Here is a 17,802-nt window from a genome sequence, read left to right on the forward strand (position 1 = left end):
TGGTTAGGAAGCTACTCTAATCACCGAGACAAGAGGGGTAGCAGGTCAGGTTTCTCGTCCAGGTGGTAAGAACAAAAACTAAACTGATTCTGACTCATAGCAACCCTGCAGGACAGAGTAGAACTGCCTATAGAGTTTCCAAGGAGCACTTGGTGGATTTGAACTGCCAATCCTCTGGTTAGCAGCTGTAGCTCTTAACCACCACGCGACCGGGTTTTCCATGGTGGTAACAATAGAGTAGGTGATACGTGCACAGATTCAGGACGCTTTTCTGTTGCTGTTGTAAATACATATAACAGATATTTACCATTTCAACCATCTTCACGTGTACAGTTCAATGGCATTATGTTCGTCATGTTGTTCGTCCATCACCCTCATCTGTTCCTGAATTTTCCCGTCACCCTTACCAGCTCAGCATCCCCTAGGCATGGAGTGCTTTCTCCCTCCCTCTTGCCCACCCCTGGCAACCACTAATCTACTTTGGTCTCTGTACACTTACCTGTTCAAAATATCTCATGTCAGTGGGATCATACAATATTTGTTTTTTTGTGGCTGACTTACTTCACTCACCATGAGGTTTTCAATGTTCACCCATGTCGTCATAGTGTGTATCAGGACGTCATTTCTCTTTATGGCTGAGTAATATTCCACTGTATGAATATACTGCATTTGGTTTATCCAGTCATCTGTTGACGGGCAGTTAGATTGTGGATTAGGAATTGAGGACTTGCCAACATCTCTAGGAATTCTCTAGGCAATGCCTGAGAGTAAGTCCATCCCATTCTTGTTCTCCACGTTCTGCCTCTTCCCACACTGAGCGCTTTTCTCCTACAAAGAGAAGACATACTTCATTAAAAAAAGAGGCAGAGCTATGTTACTCAACACCTACTGACTAAATGCCAATGTACTAAGCACTGACATTTGATGCCCCTGACATATTCCTAATAGATTCACATTTTACACAGGCGAAAACAGACTCTGCTGTTACAGACCTGATCCGTGGTTGCAGGGCTTGTAAGGGCCGGAAATTTTATATCGGGTGTATTAGTTCCTCATTGCTACTAAAACAAATTACCACAAACTTGGTGGCTTAAAACAACAAAAATTTATTCTATTACATTTTGGGGGGTCCAAAGTTCAAAATGAGTCTCACTGGGCTAAAATCAAGGTGTCCGTAGAGCTAGCTTCTTCTGGAGGCTCTCGGGGAGAATCCATTTCCTTGTCTCTCAGCTTCTAGAGGCTGCTGGCATCCCTTGACTTGCGGCCGCATCGCTCCAATCTCTGCCTTCGTCATCACATGGTCATCTTCCCTCGTGTATCTGTGCGTCTGAATTTCCCTCTTCTTCTAAGAGTGCCAGTCATTGGATTAGGACTGACCCTAATCCAATATGACTTCATTTTAGCTAGATTACATCGCAATGACTCTATTTCCAAGTAGGGTCACATTCACAGGTACCAGGGCTTAAGATTTCAACATATCTTTTGGGTGGGGGGACACAACTCAACAGTATACAAAGCATGTGGCATGGTGCCTACCTCCTAGGAAGTGTTCAGTAACACTAGTATTAAAGACAAGCAAGCTGAACTCAGGGGTGAAGTGACTCTCCCAAAGCCACACGGCCAGAAAGGAAAGCCACGTCTCCAACTCCATTCTGTCTGACTCCAAAACCACAACTGCTCTACTCAGCTGCCTTCCTCCTTCCGTATCTTTAATGAAAACCAGTTGCCACTGAGTCAGCTCCAACTCATGGCAACCACACATGTGTCAGAGTAGAACTGTGCTCCATAGCGTTTCGAATGGTTGATTTTTCAGAAGCAGAATACCAGGCCTTTCTTCTGAAGCACCTCTTGGTGAACTTGAACCTCCAACCTTTTGGTTAGCAGCCTAGCATGTTAACCGTTTGTACCCAGGGACTCCTCATCTTTAATACCCATTGCTGTCATGTCGATTTCAACCCATAGCGACCCTAGAGGGCAGAGTAGAACTGCCCCATAGGGTTTCCAAGGAGTGGCAGGTGAATCTGAACTGCTAACCTTTTGGTTAGCAGCCAAATGCTTAACTACTGTGCCTCCAGGGCTCCCGCCATCTTTAATAGGAGACCCACAATCCCTGTCTTTGGAGCCAGTAGCCAATCCACGGTGTAAAGAATACAAACACTGCTACCTTCCAACTTCAACTGTTCAAAGCAAAGCATCTTTGACACTTAAATTTTAGGTGTTATTTTAGGACGGGGGGGAGGGGAACTAAAGTTCCTCTCATGGAAATCTTTTCCTTAATACAAAAGACAAGAAAGAAAATGTTCACTGGCTTAAAGACCCAATTCCTTGGCATTATTCAAAGATGAAACCAACATCCTACTGACTCCTGAGAGTGCCAAAACCTCTGGCTGGCTTATCTTGGCCGGCCAAGTTAGATACAGTCATGTTTAATTCTATCAAGCTCTGCTTCCCCGTTAACGCTCAAGTGTACAGCTTAACCCATCCCACTGCCAACACTGAGGTTGATTTCCGGCGAGGAGCCCCAAAAGACTCTGTATCCTCAATGGTGCCCGGCTACCACCACTGACTGCTCTGACACCAATCACAATAGAGGGTCCCAGACAGAGCTGGAAAAAAATGCAGAACAAAATTCCAACTCAAAAAGAGAGTCCAGACTTGCTGGCCTCACCGAGGCTGGAGAAACCCTAAGAGTATGGCACCCGGACACCCTTTCAGCTCAGTAATGAAGTCACTCCTGAGGTTCCCTCTCAGCCAAAGCTTGAAAAGGCCCATAAAATAAAACGAGACTAAATTTTTTTTTAAAGGGGCACACTAGCCCTGCGGCAAGGACTACAAGGCAGGAGGGGGCAGGAAAGCTGGTAATAGGGAACCTAAGGTTGAGAAGGGAGAGTGTTGACATGTCATGGGGTGGCTAACCAATGTCATAAACAATATGTGTACTAACTGTTTAATGAGAAACTGGTCTGTTCTGTAAACCTTATCTAAAGTACAATTAATAAAAAAAAAAACCAACCCCCCCCCCAAAACTCTGTATCCTCAGTTAACCTAAACACATTGTTTGGGCCACTCATGCATATACAGAGATACCCCTTAGTGGACAAGGGCGTCTGCTGAGACCTGTCTACATCCAGCCACAGATAAGGCCATTCCTGAGAGATAAAAAAACCTGCCCTCAAATGCTACAGGTCCTCTCATCCTGAGGCAGAAACCAAGCTCCAGAGTAACACAAACCAGGAGAACAGCCAATATGGCAGTTGGAGTTCCAGAACTTTCCACTGGATGGGCCTGAAGAACCAAGAAATGGTCAGGTGCAGAGAGGAGTTCTGTCCTCTCTCTGCCATGATGAGGGGTGTGAATCTTGGCCTCAGTTTTCTCATCTGTAAAGTGAGGGTGTTACATTAAAGGATAACTAAGGTCCCTCCAAGGAGCCCTGATGGTACAGTGGTTAAGTGCTTGGATGCTAATTGGAAGGTTGGTGATTTGAACCTATCCAGCAGCTCTGAAGGAGAAAGCCAAAACCAAACTCATTGCCATCAGGTCAATTCCAACTCCTAGTGACCCCGTAGGACAGGGTAGAACTGCCCCATAGGGTTTCCAAGGCTGTAAATCTTTACGGAAGCAGACTGCCACGGCTTTTTCCTCTGTCCTATGGGGTTGCTATGAGCCAAAATCAACTAGACCGCAGGGGTAAGATCCCTTCCAGCATTAAAATGTTAAGTGCACAAGAAGAGAATTGTAAAGTAATCCCTGAAAATATTTTAAAACCATCAGGCTGCCAACCAAAAGGTTAGTGGTTCGAATCCAACAGCTGTTCCTTGGAAACCCTATGTAGGGGCAGTTCTACCCTGTCCTATAGGGTCACTATGAGTCAGAATGGACTCAATAGCAACAGGTTTGGTTTTGTCACACAGTAATGACTCAGTAGGAGAATGGGCATGATTTTTTTGTTGAAATAACCGAATTAAATACCAAACAAGGCCAGATGTCGCAACATTGTTGACTCAGTGCTGAGTGACCCAACCACGCTGGGGCTTGGTGGACGACAGGCTGAGCAGGACACGCTGAGGACAGGCGAGATGGAAAGGAGCGCTCTCGGATTACAGGAAGGAGGTAACCGGTGCCTCCCTCTACCAGCACGGCCGGGCTCAGCAAGGGGGAGGAACCCTGGAGCTGAAGGGCTCCAACTTTGGGAGGCTTAAATCCTTTGTGCAAATCACTAACCCTCCTTGAGAATCAATGAAAGACTTGGTGCTAATATGGGTGAAAAAGAAAAATGAGAAATGCCTACAGCAATTCGTTTGCAACTATAGAATAAATATCTGAAAAGAAATGCAGCTCCATGAATTTTGAGCACTATCCAGCCGTGGAGGAGCCAAGGAAATGAGAGGAGAGGGACCTGATGTGATCGGCAGTTCCTAAATGCTCTAAGAAAGTGGGAAGGGCCATCTGTAACGACATTTCCTGTATGTCTACAAGCAGACGCTAATATTTGTAAAATAGGAGCTTGATGACTTTCATTTTACCTCCACCTTACTAAGCAACCAGTGGTACAAACAGTTAACATGCTCGGCTGCTAGCTGAAAGGTTGGAGGTTTGAGTCCACACAGAGGTGCTGATCTACTTCTGAAAGGTCACCCATTGAAAACCCTACAGAGCACAGTTCTACCCTGACACACGTGGGGTCACCATGAGTCAGAATCAATTCTACAGCAAGTGGTTTCAGGTTTATTTTCATTCTTTTTGGGTCTTTGACAGAACACCACAATTGTTGAGAATGCTATCATGTAAAATACTTTTTCATGGATACACACACATACACACACACGTATGTATGTATCCATGTTTGTATTGTCAGCTGCTGTCGAGTCATCTCCGACTCATGGCGACCTTATATACAACGGAATGAAACATTGCCTGGTCCTGTGTCATCCTCACTATTGCCAGCGTGTCAAGTCCATCGTTGCAGCTATCATACCAATCCATCTCACCGAGGGTCTCCCTTGCCCTCGTTCCCCCTCTACTTCACCAAACACAGTTTCCTCCTCTAGAGATTGATCCCCCTGATGACTTGCCCAAAGCAAGCGAGTCAGACAATGTTCTGTTGTGAGCTATAAGGTTTTCATTGGCTAATTTTTGGAAGTAGATTGCCAGGACTTTCCTCCTAGTCTGTCCTAGTCTGGAAGCTCTGTTGAAACCTGTCTACCAAGGGTGTCCCCGGTAGTATTTGAAATACCGGTGGCATAGCTTCCAGCATCATAGCAACATGCCAAATGCACCGTATGAAAAACTGACAGGTGGGTATGTATAGACAGAGAGAGAGGGAGTTCTTTGCTATCCTCAATTTCCCCTTGCTTCCTCCATTCCGGCTCTTAAAGGAAAAATACTGATTTCTAAACAATTTGGCATATAACTTTGAGCATGTCCACCCACCTGCATTGGATAGTTTAGCACCTTCGTCAGTGCCCCAGAGCCACCCAGTGAGCTACCATCCACACAGAGCTGTGTCTCACTCACACCCTCCATCTTTCTTCTCATCCCTTCTCCTCCCCTCTCCCATCTCCCCCTTTTTCTTTCTTTGTGCCTGACCTTTTCTTCTACCCCTTTTTCCTCTCTGCAGCCTTATTCTTGCTGCCATCTTGTGGAATTAAAGAGAAGTAAATTAGCCTGAGCCAGAAGCAGGAAAGTCTGAGACAATGGTTAAACCAAACCAAAACCGTTGCCATGGAGTCAATTTCAAGTCCTGGCAACCCAATAGAAACTCCATAGGGTTTTCAAGGCTGTAACCTTTTGGTAGCTCATCACCAGCCTTTTCTTTCAAGGCATCTCTGGCTGGGTTCGAACCGCCAAACTTTCAGTTAGTAGTCAAGCATTTAACCATTTGCACCACCCAGGGACTCCAGAAAAATGGTTAGGTATGATTAAAGTCAGTCCCTCCAGATTTCTTGCTGATTGAGAAAATGTCCCTGTAACTGAGCTGAGCACCAACATCCCTCCTCACCTCTACAACGTCCTCCCCAGGGGCCTCCTCCAGGAATTAAGGCCTGTCTCCTCACAGTGCTACAGCCACCACCTCCTACCACCCTCCCACCACCATTATCCCCCAGAGCACACACTCTGCACCTCTTCCCAGCCTTAGCTCCCACTCAACCAAACTTACCAGGCTTGGGGCAGACTCAACATGCCCTCATGACACTTCTCAAGGGCTCTTGAGGAATCCTGCTGGACTAGATACACGGTACCACATCCCTATCCCATTCTGCATCTAACCAAGGCCAGGCTAGGCTTAGCCCCATGCACCCTGCCCAAGAAGGACAGGACAGATCAGCTGACCATTACTGAGTTCTGTGGGCCTGGCACGGAACTTCTCATCCATCGTCTCATTTAATTCTTATTTGTTGTTTTGTTGTTAGTTGCTGTCTTAGTTATCTAGTGCTGCCACAACAGAAATACCACAGGTGAATGGCTTTAACAAATAGAAATTTATTTTCTCACAGTCTAGTAGGTTACAAGTCCAAATTCAGGGTGTCGGCTCCAGGGGAAGCCTTTCTCTCTCTGTCAGCTCTGGAGGAAGGTCCTTGTCCTCAATCTTCCCCTGGTTGAGGAGCTTCTCAGGTGCAGGGACCCGGTGTCCAAAGGACGCACTCTGCTCCTGGTGCCACTTTCTTGGTGGTATGTGGTCCCCAGCTCTCCGCTCACTTCCCTTTCCTTTTATCTCTTGATAGATAAACGGTGGTGCAGGCCACATCCCAGGGAAACTCTCTTTACCTTGGATCAGGGAGGTGACCTGAGTGAGGGTGGTATTACACTCCCACCCTCATCTTCTCAACATAAAATTACAATCATAAAATGGAGGACAACCACGCAATACTGGGAATCATAGCCTAACCAAGTTGATACACAAATTTTTGGAGGGACATAATTCAATCCATGATAGTTGCCATTGCGTCAGCTCCAACTCATGGCTACCTTACACACAACAGAATGAAACTTGCCTGGTCTTGAGCTGTCTTCATGATTATTGGTATGTTTGAGTCCATTCTTCCAGCTATTGTTTCAATCCATCTCATTGGGGGCTTCCCTCATTTTCACTAACCCTCTGCTTTACCAAACATGACGTCCTTTGCTAGCAATTGGTCTTTGCTGATGATGTGACTAAAGTAAGTGAGCTGAAGTCTCACCATCCTCATTTCTAAGGAGCATTGTGGTTGTATTTCTTCTAAGATTGACTTGTTCGTTCTTCTGGTGGTCTTTGGTATATCCAATATTCTTTGTTAACATCGCAATTCAAGTGCATCAATTCTTCTTCTGTCTTCTTTTTTTATTATCCCATTTTCGCTTGCATATGAGATGATTGAAAAGACCATGGCTTGATTTTTACTTACAAGATTAAGTATTTTTGTCTCCATCTTACAGACGGGGAAACTGAGGCTCAGAGAGGCTCCCTGGCCCAAGGTTACTGCTCAGGTCTTGGCCAGGAAGCATTCCCACGCTCACCCCCCAGGTCCCCACAGTAGGAGACCCTGAGGCCACCCCCAGCTGGATGCCAGTGACCTTGCCTTTACAGGGTTCTTCCAAGCAGCTGAGGCCCAAAGACTTTCTTCTCCCTCCTCCCCACACTTCATCGCCCAAATCTCCTTCAGTGAATACCCCAGACTCAGGCCCAAACAGAAACTTCGTTAGCAAAGTTCATTCCAGGAGCACTGCCTGGCCCCGCCACTCCAGAGCTGCTCTGAGTCAAAACGTCCCTGCTAATCGGCAGTTCATGCCTCAGTGCTCTGCTTGATTTAGAAGACTGGCCGTGCTTCCCTCCAGAATCCACCATTGCTGCAGGACAAATGCCAAGCAAGGAGGGACGCACAAGGGAAAGAAGGCTCCAGTCTGCCCAGGCGGAAGGACACGGTAAGAGCAGGCATCTTTCTGAGCACTCCCTCCACTTGTGCCCAGCAAATCCTCAAAACTTTCTTTAAAAAATTCAGACTTACTGGACTGGTTGAGGCTGGAGGACTCCCTGAGACTATAGCCCTGAGATAATCTTTAAACCTTGAACCAGAACTCGCTCCTGAAGTCCATTTTTAGCTAAATAACGGATTGGCTCACAAAATAAAGAATATCACCCATGAGTACGGTGCTTCTTTAAAAAGTCATCTATGTGAGACCAAATGGTCAACAATTACTTTAAAAACAAAGATAAGGAAGTGAGATTAATGGAAATGAAACAACCAGAATGGAAACAATGAGAATGTTCACGCAATGTGAAGAATGTAACCAAGGTCACTGAACAATTTGTGTAGAAATTGTTGAATGGGAACCTAAACCGCTATGCAAACCTTAACCGAAAACACAATAAAATATTACTTAAAAATTTAAAAATAAATAAATCCTCAATACCGCCCTCCAGGTTAGATACTGTCTTAGTCACCTAGAGCTGCTGTTACAAAAATACCACAAGTGTGTGGCTTTAAAGAACAGAAATGTATTGTCTCACAGTTCTGGAGACCAGAAGTCTAAATCAGCTCTAGTTGAAGGGCTTTCCTTATTGATAGCCATGGGTGTTCCTTGGTATTCCTTGGCTTATAGATGGTTCTTCAATGGTCTGTTCCCCCATGTGTGTGTATCTCTGTGTCTGTTTTCTCTTTTTAGAAGACATCACTCAGACAGGATTAGGTTTAGGACCTATCCTTCTCCAGGATGACCTCATTAATATAACATAAGAAAACCCTTTATTTCCAAACACAGTCATATTCACAGGTACAGGAGTTAGGATTTCAGCATATGTTTTAGGTGGACACAATATAATCTAAAACAGATACCATCATTTCCATTTTACAAATAAGGAAACTGAGGCCCAGCAAAGTCAATTCCCTTACCCAAGGGCCCTCGGTGAGTAAGTGGCCTGGTCACACCTCTACCCTGGGCCTCTCTGCCTCCAAAAGCCAAGCTTTTAACCCCTTAATGACACGGACTCCCGAAGATCTGGCTTTTGGTAAACCTCCACCTAGCTTGGGCTAGTTAGCCATTGTGGACGTCAGCTTGCACAGAGAAAAGGTTCCATTTTCTCCCTGGAGCAGTAAGAAACCTCTAGAACATTCCCAACCAGGCCTCCAACCTGGACTGCAGCCTCCCCACCTGGGCCAGGTTAGCCTCCTGCCTTGTGGGCCTCACAAAACCTGTTGCCATCCCACAGTTTCTAGACATAACGATCATTGGTTACATTCTTCACATTGAGTGTTTTAAGGGTTTCACTTCCGTTTCCTTAGCCTCCCTGACTCCCAGCCTTCTCTTCTATACTTTAAAATAGCTGTTGACCCTTTGGTCTTACACAGATTTTTTTTTTTTAATAAACATAATACTCGAGGGTAGCAATCTTTACTCTTCAGGCTAAATTCTTACTTAGTTTAAAGTTGACTTCAGGGGACAGTTTCAATTCAAGGTTTGAAGAGCAACTGAGGGCCATAGTCTTGGGCACTCTTCCAGCCTCAATAGGTCCAGCAAATCAGGATTCTTTAAGATAGAATGTTAGGCTTTCAATACGATCAGACGAAGAACTAACTAACCTCACAGAGGTCATTATGAACTGGGCAACCTTCTATAGAGGACTTAATATAATAAACATAAAGAAGCTTTAAAAGGGTCCTATGAATGAGAATTGAGCTTTTTAGTCCATTTCAGGGTATCCTTGACCTTTCTCTGGGTGTCAGCTTTGGAGCCAAGGGCCTCTCTCCCTTCCTCTCTCCCTCCACCCCTCTCCTGTACCTGGAGGGACTCTCCTGGTATGTCCCCCCAGGCCTCCCCTTGCAGACTCAGCTCCTAGGTGGACAGCAGATGGCTGGCCAGGCATCAGTGGCTAATCTGGAGCCGAGATTGTCAAACTGGAAGGCAGGGTCAGATTACCCAGTAAAAAACATAAACACAGGCTTATTCGTGTTCACTTACTAATCTGTAGCGCACAATTTCACATGGGTTTCACCACATCTTTGATGCGTATGGTGGGGGGAAACAGGTGAAATTGCGCACTACACTTTAGTAAGTAAGCACAAGTAAGCCCGTGCTTACCTTACTTGCTGGGTAATTCATCCCTGTCAGGGATTGTAAATGTGAAAAGAGGATTTGATTCTGTAGGAAGGTGCCGTGGGGTTGGGAGAGAGACAGACGCCATCCATACCTAGAAGAGGAATCTCTGATGTGGTGAAAAATTGTGAAATTGTTCACTACAGGTGATCTGGTAAGCAAGGTAAGTGCCATGGCCAGGTGAAGTCACTTAGCTAGCCTGTTCACCATCACGGGCATGGACAAGCCTGCCATGAAGCTAAACCTAAGGAGATCCAGTCAGCCCTCTACACACTTGCCTTCCTTTAGAGGACTCTACCAAGTTTCAGTCACCCATTTGTTCACTCTCAAATACTTAACCTGAACCAATTACATCCCAACATTGTTGATTAAAAAATACCTACCCAGAATTCATTTCTCCCTTCTTCTTACTCCCCAAATCCATCCAGTCCCCGGAGATGAGTCTTGATTGGTCTAAGCCAATTCTGTCATCCTGTTCCCCCTTACCAGTGATTGGTCTAGAGGTGGACATGTGACACAGCTCTGGCCAATCAAATAATAAGGAGAAGCCTGCTAAGGGATCTGGGAAGACTTGTCTTCCTATTAAGGTAGAGGTGAGTAAGAAAAAAACCTCTTTGTCTTCTTTCTCCCCTCATGTTTTGGGCACTGTTGTCTGAGGTAGTGATTTCTAGAGCTTTGGCAGCCATCTTGTGACCCTGAGGTAACACTATGGCTGGCGTATCAACATGTCATGGATGGGAAAGTAGAAGGATAGAAGAATCTTGAAGGCTTTGATGGTCCACTAGGCCTGCTTGTGGCTGCTGACCTCAGGACTTCTTGTTAAAGATTAAGTGGCCTAAGCAACTCTAAGTTGGGTTTTCTGTTACTTGCAGCCCAAAGCATCATGATTGATGCACCTCCTGTATCAGTTCTATTTCTACCTGAAAAAACAAAACTCCAACCCAGGTGACTTAAGGCAATGACCATTTATTATTTCTTATAAATCTGAGTCAGCTGAGCAATTTAACTGACCTTGACCAGGATCACTCACGTGTCTGCCTTAGTTGGTGGGCTGGCTGGGATGAATGCTCTACGTACCTACAGTTCTGGATTTTCTTTTGCTATCTATAGAGGACATTATTGGGACAATTGGAGAAATCTAAGTCAGGTCTGCAGATTAAATAATAGTATTGTATCAGTTTCCTGATTTTGATTTTGTACTGTTGTTAGGTAAAATATTTTGTCGTCGTTATTGGGAAATACACACTGAAGTACTTAGGGGTAAAGGGGCATCCTGTCTGCAACTTACTCTAAGATGTTTCAGGAAAATAAAGCACACATATATAAAGAGAGCACACAAACCTGACAAAATATTAACATTTTAGGAATCTGCGTAAATGGCAGTCAAAAATTCATTGTACTCTTAGCAATTTCTTTATAAGCTTAAAACTAATTTAAAATAAAAAGTTAAACAAAACAAAAAAGGGCAAAGCCAGTGTTCAAACTTGGTTTGTCTGATGCAAATGCCTGAGTCTTCCTTGGGGACCAGGGCTGGAGTATCTTGGGCGGTCATAAAAACCCATTGCCGTGGAATTGACTGACTCATAGCAACCCCATGTGACAGAGTAGAACTGCCCCATAGGGTTTTCTAGGCTGTAATCTTCAGGATGAATAAGGAAGACAGAAGATGAATTGATGCCTTTGAATTGTGGTATTGGTGAAGAATACTGAATACACCATGGACTTCCAAAAGAGCGAACAAATAGGTCTTGGGAGAAGTACAACCAGAATGCTCCTTAAAAGCAAGGATGGCAAGACTATATCTCACATACTTTGGACATGTTATCGAGAGGAATCAGTCCCTGGAGAAGGACATCATGCTTGGTAAAGTAGAGGGTCAGCGAAAAAGAGGAAGACCCTCAATGAGATGGATTGACACAGTGGCTGCAACAATGGGCTCAAGTATAACAATGATTGTGAGGATGGCGCAGGACGGGGCAGCGTTTTGTTCTTTTGTACACAGGGTCGCTATGAGTTGGAACCGACTCGACGGCATCTAACAACAGCAACAATCTTTAAGACAGCAAATTGCCAGGTCTTTCTTCTGCGGACCACCGACTTCTCAGTTAGCAGCAGAGCTGCTTAACCATTAAGCCACGAGGGCTCCTTGACAGTATATTAAACCCTGTTGCTATGGAGTGGATTCCAACTCATAACGATCCTATAGGACAGAGTAGAACTGCCCCATAGGGTTTCCAAGGCTGTAATCTTTACAGAAGCTGACTGCCTCATCTTTCTCCTGCAGAGCAACTGGTAGGTTCAAACCACAGACCTTTCAGTTAGCAGCTGTGTGCTTAACCACTGCACTACCGGGGATCCTGCAGATAATCACAGCCCCTCTCATACTCAAAAGTTTCCCTCCCTCCTCCTGAGAAGCATCACAGACAGTCAGAGGAGTCAGGGTGGTGATGTCTTATTGAAGCAATACTCACTCTGTCATTTCATTTTTGGGGGATTGAATAAATTACTTGGCTAATCCTGGAAGCTCTATGGGGCAGTTCTACTCTGTCCTATAGGGTTGCTATGAGTCGGAATCGACTCAACGGCACTGGGTTTGTTCTTTGGGTATCCCTACAGCAGTATTAGCACAGTGACCTAAAATAGAGACCACCAGGAGGCGCTATGGACTCACTGCCATTTCATTTCTACAATCCCTACCAGACTGAAGCCGGCGGCTCCTAAGGAGAAAAAACAGCACCAGGGTCTGGGAGAGAGTTAGGGCCCCTCTCTCCACCCCCGCCCTTCCCCTGATGGATCAGTTCTTCATAAGCCCCCTTCTCCTCCCCGGGTTGCACAGCACTCTGGCCACATCTCACGTCATGCGAACTCTAAGCCCTGTTCTTTCTCTGGGTCCCTTCCCTTTGTGCTGGAGGTGCTGGATCCTAGATCAGGCACCCGCCCTTCACCTAGCTGCCTGCTAGCCTCCAAGATTGTTCAAGGTCTGGGGTAGGAGGGAGAGGTGACAAGGACTCACCTGCTCCACGTCCTTTTTATCTGGTTTATTACTACATATGTATATGTGTCTATTATGTGTGCTTGTCCAGATGAATTAAAAAAAATGGATTCTGACTCATGGCGACCCCATGTGTGTCAAAATAGAATTGTGCTTCACAGGGTTTTCAATGGCTGGTTTTTCAGAAGTAGATTGCCAGGACTTTTTCCACAGGATCCCCTGGGTGGACTCGAACCACCAATCTTTCAGTTAGCAGCTGAGCAAGTCAACTTTTTGCACCACCTAGGACCTGTGAATACATAGATACGTACATAGGTAGACATGGAGATAGATGAGGAGATAGAAAGATGGATACTTAGATATGAGATTTTGGTTGACTTTATAAAAAGGGTATCATGTTTTTGTAATGGCACATTTTTCATTGACTTTTTTCAGAGATTCATCCATATTGCTGTGTGTGGCTATTAAAAAAAAAATTTCGTTCAATCAATTCTGAATCACAGTGACCCTATAGGACAGAGCAGAACTGCCCCATAGGGTTTCCAGGGGGCAGCTGGTAGATTCGAACTGCTGACCTTTTGGTCAGCAGCTGAGCTCTTAACCACTGTGCCACCAAGGCTCCCGTGTGTGGCTATAGTTTCTCCATTTTGCCTGCTGCATAACATTCCGTTGTGGGACTAAACCAGAGTTTATTCTTCTGCTGCCCTGGCATTTGGGCTGTTCCCCAGTTTGGGCCACTGTGAACATCCATCTGTGAGTACGTGTTTTAGATGGACGAGAATTTCTCCAGCGTGTGTACTCTGATGTACTTTGGAGTAGAGTTGTTGGGTCATAGGTACGTATGTGCTCAACTTGAGGAGGTAAAGCTAAACTCTTTTCCAACACGGCTGCACCGATTCACATCCCCACCGGCCATGTCTAATAGGCCTTTATTTTTCTCCACAGCACTTGTACTTTATGTTACGCTACGTATTTTACTTGTTTCCTACCCCACTAGCATGTCAGCACCAGGAGAGCAAAGATTTTCGTTTTGTTCGTTGCTGTATTCCCAGTGCCAAGAACAGTATCTGGCACATAGTAGGTGCTCAATGAACATTTTCTGATTGAATGAATAAGAGAATGGCCCAAACCACGAAACTGAGAGACCCAATGTTGTTTATTTATCGGCTCATAGTGGTTAAGAGCTCGGCTGCTAACCAAAAGTTCGGCGGTTTGAATCCACTGGCCTCTCCTTGGAAACTCTATGGGGCAGTTGTACTCTGTCCTATAGGGTTACTATGAGTCCAAATCCACTCAGTGGCAATGGGTTTTTCCATGGATTTTCAGCTACCTGGAAATGGACTGATTCAACCCTCTCTGCGTCTCCATCCCCCAAATCCAGAGAAGGAGCCTATTGGCCAAACACTATTGATGCCTGTGGGTGGGGCTTGGGCATGTGTGTTCCCTAAAGACTCCCTGGGGATTCTCACCTGCAGCCAGGGGCATCTGCGCATAGATGTCTAGACCCCACTCACGTCCTACTACATCTCCATTTCAGGGATGGGTCCCAGGAATCTGTCTGTGGTCAACAAGATGCCAGAGCAGCCTGGCTCAGCCCTGGTCTGGTAGTGGAGGAATGCCGCTCCCAGGAACCAGGACCAGACAGAGGCCACCAGCGCTGGGCCCTGCCTGGCTGCTGCTGTGCCTGCAAAGTCTGCTGGCCGACCAGGACCAGCTGTGGGCTGTTACTTTTCTCAGTTGCCAGCCAAAGACTTTTTACCACTCCCCGCCCCCCATCCTGCAGCCTGGAGAAGGTCCTCCATTTTCAGCAGAAAGTTCTGAGTTCCGGGGGCCCCATTTCAGTCCCCCAAGACACCCAAAGAGCCCTTCTCTCTCGGGCTGTTTCCTGTTTTCCACTTAAACGCTTTTTCTCTGCTGCTGAAGGGAAGGTCACAGCTGGGCCGAGCACCAGAATGTGGGGGGCTGGCGAGAAGAAGCTCAGAAAGGCCATAACTCAATTTTCTGTTCTGGATTGGGGGCTGGGGTGGCATCTCTCCCAGGGTGTGTACCCCAATTGTACAAGACCCCTGGTATATTCTTCAAGTCCACTCGTCTTGTTCTGTGTCCCCACAGAACAGTTCTCACATCTCCTCTTCCTCTCCAACCTCCCCCCCAAAAGCCAAACCCATTGCAGTTGAGCTGATTCCGACTCATAGTGACCCTATATGACAGAGTAGAACTGCCCCAGAGAGTTTCCAAGGAGCGGCTGGTGGATTCAAACTGCCAACCTTTTGGTTAGCAGCCAAACACTTATCCAATTGCACCGCCAGGGCTCTCTTCCCCTTCTAGACCCTACTGTACCTGGTCAGGGCTAGGCACAAAGAAAAACAAACAAACAAACACCAGCTGCCATTGAGTTGATTGCGATTTACGGTGACCCCGTATGTGTCAGAGTAGAACTGCACTCCATAGGGTTTTCAGTGGCTGATTTTTTGGAAGCAGATCTCCAGGCCTTTCTACCAAGGTGCCTTTAGGTAGATTTGAACCTCCAACCTTCCTGTTAACTGCTAAGATCATTAACAGTTTTTAACACCCAGGAACAGGCACACAGTAGATGCTCAATAAAGATTAGATACTTTCACATTCTTTCAAACACATCAAATCCCCTTCAGGAACTCCCCGTGGCTCTTAGGATAAAATCCCAAACCCATACCCAGATTCACAAAGCCCTCCATGGTGGTCTCCGCCCATCTCATCTTGCCCCACACTCACCGCTGCTCAATTCTCAGTGACCACTCCACCCTCCTCTTTATTCTCCTAATACACCAAGCTTTTTCCTGCCTCAGGGCCTTTGCACATCCCTGCCTGGTTCTGCACCATCCTCACAATTGTTAATACGTTTGAGCCCATTGTTGCTGCCAGTGTTAATCCATCTCGTTGAGGGTCTTTCTCTTTTTTGATGACCCTCTACTTTACCAAGCATGATGTCCTCCAGGGACTGACCCCTCCTGATAACATGTCCAAAGTACATGAGACGAAGTCTTACCTTCATTGCTTCTAAGGAACATTCTGGTTGTACTTCTTCCAAGACAGATGCATTCGTTCTTCTGGCAGTCCATGGTATATTCAGTATTTTTTGCCAACACCAGCATTCAAAGGCATCCATTCTTCTTTGGTCTTATAGTCTAATAGGGCCCCTTATTTTCCTGAAGTTTTTCTTCAAGGCTCTTGAAAAAGTCTGTAATCACACTCTGATTCTCTGATTCATGTCTGACTCTTCAACTGGATTCGGAGATCCGAAAGGGCAGGAACCTACTGCTTTGGTTATCTCTGAATCTCAGCACATAGCCCCGTGCCTGGCACATAGGAGAGCTCCAGTACTTTTTGGACGGATGGATGGATAGTTAGATGGGTAAGAAAAAAGGAAGGGAGGGAGGGAGGGAGGGAGGAAAGAAAGAGGAGTGCTTGCAAGGATGAATGTATAGATGAATGGATGGAGGATGATGAATGGGAGAACGAAAAAATGAGTTTATGATTGATTGCTTTTGTTCTCTTGGCTTTTCCATTAATGTCTGTACCATCTCCCCAGTGGACTATGGCTCCTTAAAGGCCAACTAGATCTTTCCCCTCCTTGGAATTCCTTTCTCCCAGGCTGCCCAGAACAGGGCTTTGTACTCTAAGATGTTCTACAGCCCACTTGGCTGACTGGCCCAGTTGATGGGGGCCAGTAAGGGCCACATTGCACCAGATCCTAAGCTGAATGTCATCTGTTAGTCATTCAACAAACACAGAGACAGCATGGTGCCACACAAGATGCAATAGGGTCTGGGGTTCAAATCCCACTTACTTCCTGTGGGAACTTGGGCAAACCACCTGTCTTAGTTATCTAGTGCTGCTATAACAAAAATACCACAAGTGGGTGGCTTTGTCAAACAGACATTTATTTTTCACAGCTTAGGAGATTAGAAGTCCAAATTCAGAGCACCACCTCTAGGGGAAGGCTTTCTCTGTTGGCACTTGAGGAAGGTCCCTGTCTCTTCAGCTTCTGCTTCCAAGTTCCTTGGAGATCTCCACATGTCTTGGCATCTATCTCACCCCATCTCTACTCTGCTTGTTTAATGTCTTTTATATCTCAAAAGAGATTGATTCAAGATACACGCTACAATAATTCTGCCTCATTAACATAACAAAGACAATCCATTCACAAACAGAATTATAACCAGAGGCATAGGGGTTAGGATTTATAACACATATTTTTGGGGGGGACACAATTCAATCCATAACACCACTTAATCTCTCATAACTTCGTACTATGGTAGCTTGCATGTTGCTATGATGCTAGAAGCTATGTCACCAGTATTTCAAATACCAGCAAGGTCACCCATGATGGACAGGTTTCAGCTGAATTTCCAGACTAAGACAGAGTAGGAAGAAAGGTCTGGCAATCTACTTCCAAATATCAGCCAATGAAAATCCTATGGATCACAACACAATATTGTCCAATATAGTGCCAGAAGATGAGCCCCTAGATTAGAAGGCATGCAAAACACACAGTGGCTGCAACAATGGACTTGAGCATACCAAGAATCGTGAAGATGGTGCAAGACTGGGCAATGTTTTGTTCTGTTATACATGGGGTCGCCATGAGTTGGAGCCAACTTGACAGCAACTAGTAACGACAACATGTAAGTTCCCGGCACATAACAGATTCAATAAATGATAACCATTATGTAAGGAGCACCATCCACATCACACAAAAATGA

The sequence above is a fragment of the Elephas maximus genome, chromosome 22 (assembly GCF_024166365.1).
Source record: "Elephas maximus indicus isolate mEleMax1 chromosome 22, mEleMax1 primary haplotype, whole genome shotgun sequence".
NCBI lineage: Eukaryota > Metazoa > Chordata > Mammalia > Proboscidea > Elephantidae > Elephas > Elephas maximus.